Genomic DNA, 13,261 nt, shown 5'->3' on the forward strand with positions numbered 1-13,261 from the left:
ATATTACCTATCATGTTGTGTCATATGTGTAATTATTGAAACTGACGTATTGTGTGTCTGTGTAATTGTCACCTATTTCCGGGGTGGCCTTTGTCGATCGATATGATATTTCCAATCATATTGGGAGCGCGTTAAGTACAAGTTGTTTTGGTGTCCCGTGGGAGACGGGACGAGCTTCAGGCTTAGAGTCGAGTCGACATGAGATAGTATTCTTTAAAAGAGTATATTAGTCATGAGTTGTATCATTTATTTCATTTATTCATTTATGGTTATGTAATCCACTAAATACTTTGTTTATATTAATTTTTTCTTAATTGCAACTTCGATTTCACCGTCTCGAGAAACCGAGAAGGTAACATCTCCCAATTACCTTGGCCGGGTAAGAAAGGGGTGTTGCATTACAACTTTGAGCGGATCACTACGAGGCGTTGAGGAAGTCGTTACATGTGTTATGTATGTTTCTTATGAGAATGGTGGATGGAATGGATGCTATATGATTGCATGAATATAGAGTATTATGAATGATATGAGCATGATGGATATTATTATCTCGGTTTTTGAATGTTTAGTAATATGAATAGGAAATATGATACGTATACATGATGTTTAGTGACGGGCTATAGCGTTTTCTGGCATGATTCGGCCGAGCAGGACGGTTACTCGACCGAGTAGTCAAGCACTCAACCGAGTGAGGGTATGTGAGTTTTGGACAGTAGCTACTAGTTATGACCACACGGCCGAGTAAGTGGGGAACTCGACCGAGTACCTAGAGTACTCGATCGAGTATGCTTTTTGTGTTATATGAGGCCAGCTACTAGAGTGAGATACTCGGCCGAGTAGTTTAGTTACTCGACCGAGTACCTCTTTGGCGGATGTGTTTGTAATACCCCGTATTTTGATAATAATTTATGAGAATAATTTATGTAATTTAAATAATTAATTAAAGGCATTTCTAATAGCGATTGCAAATAAGACATTAATTAAATAATAAAGTAAGTAAGCAAGTTGGGAATTGGACTTAAAGCCAACTAAGCTTTGGGCCGTGTGACATAGATATGGGCTGATTATATTAGGCCTAGTATGAGTAGTGGTCGGGATTTGAAGGGGGATTTAATAATAATATAATAAGTATAATAATTATATGGTAATTCCTAATAATAATCGAAATAAGGCAATAGTTTCCTAATTAGCCTCATATACGCTCTAATTCAAGACTATAAATACCATGATATCTGAAACATAATTCACAAAGAAAGAAAGAAGAAGGAGATTAAGAGATGGAAGGAGCAATTAGCGATAAAAGGTAAATTTTGTCGTAATTTATCTTTATATCGTCTTAATATATAAGTTAAATGTTTATTCACCGTATGGACCACCGTGATCAGTGTCGATGACCTTAGTAGTTGCCTTTGACCGTCGTGACTCTAGTAAGACCGACCTTGACCACTGTTAACCACCGTGGGTGGCATATTGGGCGTCTAAAGGGGGGGAGGTCGTGAACCTTAAGACGGAGAATGTAGCTTGTGTAGTTGTCGTACGGTTGTGGGACCTTGGTGGTTGGTTAAGTCGGTGGTGGGCGGTCCTACTGGTGGAGTTGGGGTGGTGAGTCGTGGTGGTTGGTACGGTGGCTATTAAGAGAGGTGGCCGTTTGGGTGTTTGTGTATTAGGAGGGTTGTGTGTCATTGCTGGGTGGTCGTGGGGTGTCGTTGATATAGGGATTTTGTCGTCGTTTCCCAATCAAAACCAATTTATAAACCCAAATAAAAGTAGTATTTAGTCGGGTGTCGAACACAAAGATGGCGGGGGTGTATACTTAGTATGTTATAGTCCCAATTTAGCCTAATAAATGAAAGAGGTTGATTAAATTGTAAACTAAGATGCAAATAAGGAATAAAATTAAACTAAATGAAATTTTAATTGAACAATATGAGAAAGACTAGAGCTTTCGGGTTCACTCGGGTCATTGGGCATGAAACAAGGCAAATATGGGAAATAGGTGAATCAATTAGTCAAGGAATTATGCCTAATGTCTTAGGACACCTAGAATTCATTAACCAACTTTCGTATGATTAACTAAAACTCGTCACACACATACACAAAGATCATCCAATAGTCTACACACCAAGATTGTTCATCCACTAGTATAGACACCAAGATAACTAAACATGTGAGAAAATACTCAAACTTTCATAGGAGCAATTCTACAAACACTTCATGTGCAAGAAAGTGACAACCAATAAAACACCCAATTCCTTATAATTCTAACCCAAAATCGTACCAATTATAGACCCGAGATCCCCCTAAGCCCTAGATGAGGACTACTCACACATGTTTAAGGATGAAAAACTAACAATAAGATGGAACAATACACACACAAACATGCTAAACATAATAAAGATAGAAACTTTAAATGAAAACATTAAGTAAAGAACAATAAATGTAAACTAATGAAATAATTGTGGATAAAAGATGAGAATTATACCTATTAAGAGGAAAGTAACAAACTTGGATAATAAAAATGGAGGATGAATGTCTTCTTCCTTCAAATTACACCCCAAAACTAAATGTAAACTATTGAGCAAATGAAGAACTAGCATGAACTAGAGAATAATTGAACTATTATTGAAGAAAGATTGCAACTTTAATTAAAGGAGAAATTTTAGAGGAAAATTCAATAAACTAGGGTTCTTGAGTTACAATATAGAGAGACTAGAGAAAATAAATCTAAGGTAAACTAATTCTAATGTGTGTTGTGTTGTAAGGTTAATGTGAGGTGTGTCTTTTATACTACTAGTCTAATATTAAATATTAATACTACTAATAACTAATATTATTAATAATAATAATCAAAGACACGACTCCTTCTCCAAAACAATTGAAAATGCAACAAAATCCAAAAGAGCAAAAAGGGTGAATCACGGACTAAAAAACGCTGCAATTGATGTCCCAATAGGTGGTGGCATTGGTCACGGCCATGGCACCACTGGGAGTTCTCGGAAACTTGAGGATGTTTTGCATGTATTCCCGGTGGTGAGGGGGCGGCAGACGGTCAACCGTCTGGTAGTGCACTTTGATGTGATTGTGGGTTAAGATATGTTGAGCGGGGTAGGCGTCGGGTACCGGGACAGGGATGCGTTTTGTCTCTAATTAACTCGGTTTCGATTCCGAGTTCGTTCTTGATGATGGTGACTGATTGTTGTGGACTGTTGATGCAGGTGGGTTGTAATGGTGATCTCGTGGTGAATTGGGGCTGTTGTCGGTGGAGCAGCAGGTGTCGGGCTGGCGTTACTTGAATTGGTGCGTGACCAAGGTGAGCAACAATGGTGAATGCGCACAGGTGGCGGTTTGTTGCAGGTTGTCGTTGATGGAGGAGAAGGTGGTTGTCGGATCTTGAGACAAGTGGTGATGGCTTCTCGTTGCGGGTTCGCTAAAATGGCGATGATGAACGAAGTAAACAAATGGTGATGCAGAATAGATGGATGGTGATGGTGTACGAAAAATGGCGATGTTGATGACGGAATTCGGATTGTTCGGGAATTGATTGGTGAATGGTGGTGCCATGCCATGGTGATTGGGAGCTCGAATGCATGTGAGTGATTAATAAAGACGGTGAAGATGAAGGGTGAAGGAATGGTGATAGCTGGTGAAGGAGGTGAGTAAATGTCGGGTTTAATGGAGTGTGTTGAGGATGAATTGCTGATGATGGAGGTGAAGGGAATGGCGATTGATGATGGAAGTTCAGAAGAGTATGGTTGTTTGAAAGGTCAAAGTCAACTTTTGACACTTATATTTTGTTTTCATTTGATTCGTTATCGCTCTTTGACCCGTCTTTAACCCGCCTCAATCCGTCTCACCTATATAACATTAATAAAGTAATTATAATACTAATATTATATAAAAATACAATTAATTAATAATTATAACTAAAATGACTAATTATTATAAATTAGTAAATAAATGAGCTATTAAGTCATTTAACGCACACAAAAGCGAGTTGAATAAGAGTAAAAGTATGGGTAAAAGACGACTAAAATGCTACTTATCAGTCGTGAAGGTCGTGGCTAGGGGTGGGGCCACCATGGTTCAAGGGAGACCACGTTGGTGGCCACTGGCTGTCAGGGTGGTGGTTTGGTTGTTAGTGTCGGGTTTAGAAGGGTGGTTATGGCGTGAAGGGTTGAGGGTTGTGGGGGTGGTTTGGTTTGGTGGTTAAGGGTTCTTTGGTGATGCCGGGTACGGTGGAGGTTAATAGTGACCTGTAGTGGTGGTGGTGGTGGTCGTAGGTAATAGCTTGAACGCGGTGTTTGGATGTCGGGTTTTCGGTAATGGTGATGTTGTGCTTGTGGTTGCTAGGGCGTGAGTTTGTGGCGGTTGGAGGCGGTTGTAGCCGGTGTTTGGGGCGTGGTTGGGTGGCTGGAAGTGGAGGCTCACAGTGGGGCAGGTGGCAAAAGTTGTTGTGTCGGGTTTGGGTGTAATCAAACGGGTTGTTTGGAGGTGTATGTGTGGTGTTGGTGATGGGTTTTACACGGGTAATGGGGGGAAGTTGTTCGTGGGTTACATGGGTTGGTTAATGGGTTTGGGTTTTATTTATTTGAGTCGGGTTTTTATTTGGGTTACTCGGGGTTGTAATAATCGGGTTTTAATATCGTAGACCTTTAATAATAATAATAATTAATTAATTTGAATAATGAATATAATTTATAATTTTTAAATAATAATAGAAGGTAATAATTTATATTTGATGGCATTATTTGAATAAAGTAAATAATTAAGTAATTGTAAATATTATTTATTTATAGGTGACAGACTTGTGGAATGGGTTGTTGAAGAATATTTTAGTAGATTGCATTAATTGGAATTGCTTGCCAGGTAGGGATAAATCCTACTCAACTCTTGTTCGATAATGTTTGGTATAATGGATGATTTATATTAAAGTGGAAATGATCATATGTGAATTGTGTTGGTTGATATTATCGTAATTGTTGGAAGGGAGAATTATATTGCATTGAGCTGGTTGATATTAATAATTGTGATGAGGTGAATTAATTGTTATCGTTGCTTGTGAATGTGGAAATTGTGATAAGTTGTGCTACAGTCAAATGTACGTTGTTGAGGGAGTTTCTACTCTTGGGTGATGGTAATATGTACGTTGGGAGGGAGGGGTACTATTACATATGTGACAACCCGAGTTTACTCAAGTTTATATGAGTTAGCATAGATTTTACTAGTTATGCATATGAGTTATATTATGGGTATGAGTCATATTTTGCTAATTATATGTGTTGTTAGGTGTTGGTGGTTGTAGTTGGTGCGAACTTCGGGGACAAAGTTCTTTTTAAGGAGGGAAGACTGTAATACTCCGTATTTTAGTCGGAGTACTCGGTCGAGTACTTGGTTGATACTCGGTCGAGTGTGCGTTACTCAGCCGAGTGCACTTGACCGAGTAAACCGGTTCAGCAAGTTTGTCGGTTTCTTTTATGTTTTGACCAAGGGTTTTGTTTATAAGGCTTAAGTCATCTCTAGTTCATTTTAACATCTCAAAAACCATATCTAAACCTAGAGAAAGGGAGAGGAAGAGGAATTGTCGAGCCTTTCATTTGATTGAAGATTTCTCACCGATTTCAACCTAATTCGATTTCCCTGTTTGTGATGGATATGTGAAGGATCATAATTGATTGCTTGTGTGTGCTTGGATCGTGAAAAGGTAGGGTTTCCCTACTCGGTTTACTGTTTAATTGTTGTAAGATTGTGTGGTAATTATTGTATGATTGATTATCTGCCGATCGTTGTTGGGGTATTGGAGTTGGTGTTGGTGTTGTGATGGTTGATGGTGATGTTCGCGAGGTGCGTCCTCGGCTGAGTGGAGTCACTTGCGGGAGTGGCTTCACGCCCTAGTTTCGCCCTCTGTGGAACCCGCTACAGAAGGGGATGTGCACATTAATGAACAGGGTTATCGCTCGTTGATGAGCGGGGCTTAGGTGGGGATTGGTTGCGGGCCCCCACTGGCGGTGAGGATTATCTGTTGTGATGGGTAATCTGGCAGGGCTACACACTTTAGTGTGTAGTTAGTTACTATGTGAGATCTGGAGTTAGAGGTGGATGATGATCAGAAGTTTGTCTTTCGTACTTATCTTATTTTGATTATACAGTAACTGACCCCGTTTAAATGTTTTAAAAACTGTGGTGATCCATTCGGGGATGACGAGCAGTTTGTGACAGGTGATGGTTGTCTTTAGCTACGGGGACGAGATGGGATGTCATCACTTCGAGTCTAGCTTCCGCTGTTTCGAGTTTAGCTTTTTGATTCTGTTGTATTGAGACTTTATACTTTTCTTTTGAGTCAAATTTCAAGACAATGTAATAGTTTTCTTTAAATACTTTTATAAATGTTTTGGAATGATTTCTTTTGATATAATAGCCTCGGGCAACCGAGATGGTAACAGTCTCTCATGCTAGGGTGGTCCTTGGAAAGGCACCCTGGTATGTGGGGGTGTTACAAAGTGGTATCAGAGCGACGATTCTGGAACCTAAAACTAATGAACCTAATGAACATAGGGAGTCTAAATAAAATGAACCCGGGAGAGTTGTTTGGAGCTACCGCAAAGACTTGGGAGACGTCCCGAAATCGCATTAAGGCCTTACGGTCTCAAGCCGGTCACATGGGGGAGTCTTAGGAATTGTTGTATGTTTGAGTCATGTGTGTGTGTGTGATATCTATAACTTGAATCTTATGAAGTTGTTGGATGAATGGTGAAAGTGTTGGAACATGGTAATACATGAAGGGTGAATTGTAAATTGTGAATTCGTATATGATAGATCTTGAGCATGAAATATGTTGAGCATGTTACCTGTTTAATTTGTGGCTTTCAAAAGGGTAGTGGTACATATGTGTATATCTTGATAGAAAAGCATATTTAAGTATGTTTACGATAGTTTACAACTCGTTTTTGGCATGACTCGGCCGAGCAGGGCGGGTACTCGACCGAGCAACCAAGCACTCGATCGAGTGTTGGTTGGTGTATACATAGCAGTAGCTACTGATTGTAATCGCTCGGCCGAGTAATAGGCAAACTCGACCGAGTGAGGCATACTCGACCGAGTGACGTTCATACTCGACCGAGTTTGTTTTATGTGACCGAGTCTTATGGCCAATTGTAATACGTGATGTTAAGTTTGTTACTTTGTGTTTGATAAGTGCTTGGTTAAGTACCTGGGGAAGACAAGTACAATAGCATAAAGGATTGCAAAGAATAAAGATTGAAAGATGGTTTATTTCTTAGATTCTGCCTCTTAATTGTTTTGGCTGCTATTTTATACATGTTTAAGATATGTTAACTAAATTTTTGTATGTGTTAGTCTCGAGTGTTAGCTTTCATTTTTCGCTGGTTTCATGCCTATACGAGTTGCATATTAGGAAAAACAAATATTTTAGTGAGCAGTTGTCAGAATGTTACTGCACAGTGCTAATTTCGACCAACCAATTTGTAAAATATGCCATTTTATATGTATACACGATTTTTGAGTGATTCTAACTTCACTAATTAGTAGACTCGTAGAAGTTTCCAAATTGATGAACCTCACTTGATATGGATGTGTCATTAATTAAATATGATTTTTGCAAGTTGACCTTAAAACGCGATAAATTATCGATAACAATCTGTTTTAACCCATCGGTTTGGGAAAATTATTATAAATTGATTATTTGTGCTTTGGACCTAATTTCAACTCTTCCCCTTCCGTGACTCATTGTATTTTCTAAAAAGTATAAAATCTCATGTATTCGTTACATTGTTATTTATTGGTGATTCCGGAAGTTATAGCATGCTTTATAGTGCCTGTGAATGTGTGTTTGATGACAAGTTTCTAATAAAGGTTATACTATGAATTTTGAAGTCTTAGTTTCTATGTTTTGGAAACATATTTAGGTGACATGAGAAGTAGATTAACCTATCAGCCTATGTGGAATAACTGATGACATTGAAAGATTGTGGGTGTCGTGTCTTATATACCACTTATTACATGACGATGTCTGCAAATAGCATGAACATGACTGATAGCTAGGTTGATTAAGTGGATTGATTTTTGCACATATTATAAATAGTAACAAGTGTGATTACGTGTAAGTAAATTGTGGTTACCTAAGCTAACGAGTCTGATTGAGTCAAATATGTTACATGGTGGTTGAGTATATTATCAGCATGAATATGGGATAAAACATAATATGTGTTGAATGAATCGTTGTAGGATGAGCTAAGTCGTATAATAGTCCATGAATAATGTACGATGAGTTAATGATGTTATTAATTATCATGTAAACTGGGGTAGATATACAAATAAGAAGTTAATATGTTGAAACGGAAGTCTTAAGTGATTTATTTGCATGAAATGAGTCTAGCATGTCTAGTGATATGACAATATATGGTTGACGGTGCAAATAGATGGCTCGTGTGATGACGTGAGCAGCTAAATGATAGTTAATTGATGGTAATATATTGGTGTTGAAGTGTGCATATTTTTTTTTTAAAATTTTTTATGATCCACATGAGTTGACATGGAACATGTTATTAATCATGATGCAAATGATAATTGTCCTAGTATGTACTATACTTGTAAACAAGTGCGTAGTAATGATTCGAACATGTGTGGGTACCGAGTTTGAGCATGATGTGGAATTATGGGGTAGACATGTGTAATTGATTCATGTGCATATTTTAATTTATTTGCCATATAGTACTAATGTGGCTACAAATTTGTGCGTAATAGCGAGAATTAGCAACTTATACTATGTATATACAGCTTAATGATAGTAATGAGCATGAGTAACGATAAGATGGCTTTTGTTGTTTACATCCCTTGTGCATTTTTGATAATTGCGATGAAATTGGTAAATCTGTCGGGAAGCATGATTAGTAACATAATAAGTCAAGCATGTTCGGTTATTTGAACTAGTAATAACATTGATATGTAATTAAAGGTTGTGTTATTGCATATGTTTACTGTTCGAGTATATGTGCATAAACAATGATTTTATTTTATATTGTCAATAACATACTTAGTAAGTTGTTAGTATATATATAACACTCGTACATGTTCGACAACGATTGGCGAATTATGACGGCCTCCAGGGTCTTGACACTGTGTATGGCATGAGATTTTGGAGATGAGATTATTAGTTTATAATACGTCACGTGGTGTTGGGTGTCTAGTATCCTGTTATTCGTGGAAGTTGTTTATAGTGGTTGGTCTCGTCCTTTTGGTATTAGTTGGCTAAGTGAGCTTTGGTCTGCACTAGGGCTTTACGAGTTGTTAGTGAAATGTGACATGATTTGATGATTTACAATCTCCTAGAAACGAGTTAAATATGACAGATGAGCATAAATATTGACCTTATGTGGAGGTTTGATCACAGGTGGCCTAAGCTAATTCAAATTAACTTCCAACTTAATAGAAAGCATTCATCACTTAGAGTAGAATAGTTGCATCATTTGTAATATATAACATCTAGTACTTGCATTTACATAGAACATGCATTTGCATATTGCATATTGCATATTGCATTTGTCTTTCCTTTTCTTATATTTAAAATCCAAAAACATGTTTTTCATTTTCTTAAAAATACAAAAGCGTGTCTTTAATTTCAATAAAACTTGTTGAAAAAAACAAAAAAAAACATGTTCTTTCCGTTTCAATTTCCGACTTCACTATGTACATTAAGGACACTGTCCGAAATAAAGTGGGGGATGGGAATTTATAGTCCAAAAATTCATAAAAAAATGATTTTTTTTTTGAAAAATGTAAACATGTTCTTCGTTTTCATAAAACAAAAATCCAAAAACATGTTCTTTACTTTGTAGTGTATTGCATAGAATTGTATATAGTTGTGTATTTGTCACTCTTTTCACATAGAGACTACACCACATTCGAGACATCCTTAAGGGATTAATGAAGAGCCGCATGGTACGATCTTTCAAAATCTTTTTTCCCTACTCTTTTATGTTAATGACAATGTGGTGAGATTTTGATATTGCGGCTTGTAACTATGTGATGTTAGTAGGAGTATGCATTTAGCTTTATATGGCATTTAGTTGGTTATAGTGATGCGACCATAATTGACGCATATTTAGCCCCCGAATTACCATTGTTTCCATGCTTTTTAGTGCCTATTTGGGTCATTTCTTATCTTTAGTTCTTTGTTTTGCATATTCTTTGAGATTTTGATCCCTTGGTAGGAAAGGAGTAAGAATCTTGCATTTTCATGGCAAAACGAGGCTAAATTGATTGTATTCAATGACCAAGCATCAAGGAGAGACAAGACTAGAAGGCCTTTGTACATATCATAGTAGAAGAACAATGTTGAGAAAAGGATCCTTGAGTCCCCGAGGAAATCCCCAAGGAATTTATGAAGAAAAGGGAAGAAAAGAAGAAGAATTGAAGCTGACCAACAATCCGAACGGATTGTGCCAAATCCGCCCGTCCGTCCAGCCCAATCCGAGCGTCCCACCTTGGAATCCGCTCGGATTCCCCCAGCACAATCCGAGCGTCCCTCTCTTGAATCCGCTCGGATTCCTCAGCCCAGATCCGGACGTCCCGACTCGATCCGCACGGATTTCAAGATAAAGACGTTTTTCATTCTTCAAGCTACGAAAAGAGAAGCCCTTCTCTCAGAAAATACCGGATTCTCCTTGCTCAACTTAAAAAGTGTAATTACTAGTTTAGCCCTTAGTTAACCCTAATGCATCCTCCTAATTTCCACTATAAATACCCCATTAGGCTAATTAGAGGAGCATGTTCTTCTTATCAATAATTAGTGTAGTTAATATCAATCAAATCTCTCTTTAATATTGTAATCAAGTATTAATCAAGTTTTAATCCAAGTTTTAGTTCTTTAATCTCTCTCTTGTTCTTCCTTTATTTTGGGTAATTGAAGATTATTTGGGTTATTATTGGGAGATTGACAACCTCTCAATCTAGGATTCAAGTACTTCTATTATTCTTGCTTTATTATTGGAATCATTAGTAGGTATAATCTCTTAATCCCTTTTTAATTATTGTTAATTACTTTCATTTATTCATCATGTTTCATTATGTTAGTATGATTGACAACCTTTCTAGCATGATCAACATGATAATGAGTGAGTAGTCTCTTAGCTAGGGTTTAATGGGTGATTAGGGGAAACCAACATGGGGAATGATTCATGCTTAAATTAATATGCTTTCATATCTTATTTGCTTGCTTGTTTTGATCTTAATACATGCACATGTTATATTTGATGAAATGCTAAGCCTATGAATCCTTGCATTTACTATCATCTTCTATCCCTTCAACTTGACTTGTAAGAAATAACCCAACTCGAGTCTTGTTAGACCATGCATGTGTTGAGTAGGAAAGATTAAGTCGACTTGTAGGTGTTGTACAATCTAATCGATTCGGCTCCGGGACCCAAACTTTCCTAGGATTGTAAGATATAACCCAACTCAATCCATCACAACAATAATTGCTTGCTTATAATTTGAGAACATGTTTGTATGATCATATCCCATGATTCCCCTATGAACCCATGACACCCTAGTGCCTTTAATCAATTGTTTACACCCCTTATTTTATTCATCTTGCTAGTTTATTTTCATTGTTATTTTAGTTTAGTAACCTTCTACATCAACCCAATTTGTGACACCCCTAGACACTACTAGTTACAATAGAATTCTCATTTCAATACCCGTCCCTTGGGATCCGACCTTTACTTGCCTCTTTACTAATTGTAGAGTTGTTTGTGAAGTATAAATTGTGTTTTGTATCGACCATTGACCAACGACCACATATACTTAATTGTGAACACGAAATGGACCCGATCAAAAATGGCGCCGTTTTGGGGACGGTGTTTAATTGATTTAAGATTTCTTTTATTGTTTTTAGTTGTGTCTTTTTCACCTTGGGGAAGTAAAACTCCTCAAGGTTTGTTCTAATTGTTTTCGAGTTGTTTGATATTTTGCATGTCTAGAAGGTTTCAAAGAGATTTGTTACCTTTTGACCGTGAAATCGAAAGAACCTTGACGAATAATAGGAGACTTGTTAGGAGGAATTTGGGAGGTGTTGGTGAAGTTGTTCAACCCACTAGTGAGTTTGTCAATCCTTTCGCAATAGAAGGAGAAGAGAACCCATTACACAATATCCCACAAAATCCACCTACAATGCCTAAATTCTTGTCACACTCTATACCCACCGAGGAGGATCTACCAAATGGTACTCCTACCCCGCAACATCTCACCGGTAATTTTATTGCCAAGTCCGCCTTCATCCAACTAGTTGAGAGGAGCCAATTCGGGGGAATGCCTAGTGAGGACCCTCATTCTCATATGGAAACCTTTTGCGATTATTGTGAAGATATCTCTCAAACGGGCGTGACTCAAGACCAAATAAGATGTGTCTTATTTCCTTTTTCGTTAATCGGCACCGCAAAGCAATGGTTGAAGGGCCTTGATAAGGCCACCCTTGGAATAGATTCTTGGAAGAAGCTAGCTCTAGCTTTCTACAAAAAATTCTACCCACCGGAAAAGACTAACATGCTAAGAGCTCAAATTACGGGTTTTAAGCAAAGGGATGAAGAATCTTTGTATGAAGCTTGGGAGCGGTTCAAAGGTATTTGTCGCTCATGTCCTCACCATGGACTTAGCGAATGGTTTTTAGTGCAACAATTTTGGAATGGTTTATATGAAGATTCAAGGAACATTCTCAATATGGGATCAAATGGAATGTTCACCGAAGTTGATGACAATCAAACATGGAACAAGATTGAGGAAATGGCGGTCCATAATTCACAATATAGTAGACCTCGCAAGGCTACTAGAGGAGGAAAGTATGAGGTGGACTCCGTTACTCAATTGGGTGCTCAACTTAGTGCTCACATTGACACAATCAACTTGAAGTTTGAACAAGCTATGGCTAGACTTGAGGAAAACTCAAAATCATCAAAGCATCATGTCAATGCCATGACGGCATCCTCATCAATCCCAAGCGGGATATGTGAGAATTGTGGAACTTTGGGTCATGACTCAAGTGAGTGTAGGGGAACAACCGAACAAGTTAATGCTTTCCAAGCTTACAAAAGTGGTACCCCTTATTCAAATTTTTACAATGAAAACACCAAGTTCCATCCAAATCTCTCATACAAAAGCCAAAATGTTCAAAACCCTCAAACAACATACACTCCACCACCCATGAGGAATCAAAATCAAAGACCCTTTTACAATCATAACCAAGGTTACC

The 13,261-nt window shown here is 37.8% G+C and overlaps 1 non-coding gene across 1 annotated transcript; it reads right to left on the bottom strand.

The window, feature by feature from the left end:
• Positions 1-12,558: 12,558 nt before the first annotated feature.
• Positions 12,559-12,665, bottom strand: LOC141593531 (small nucleolar RNA R71). The gene has a single exon (XR_012521609.1). It is a non-coding gene; the product is annotated as a small nucleolar RNA R71 (small nucleolar RNA).
• Positions 12,666-13,261: the final 596 nt, after the last annotated feature.

This window comes from Silene latifolia, chromosome 7 (assembly GCF_048544455.1).
Source record: "Silene latifolia isolate original U9 population chromosome 7, ASM4854445v1, whole genome shotgun sequence".
Taxonomy (NCBI): Eukaryota; Viridiplantae; Streptophyta; class Magnoliopsida; order Caryophyllales; family Caryophyllaceae; genus Silene; species Silene latifolia.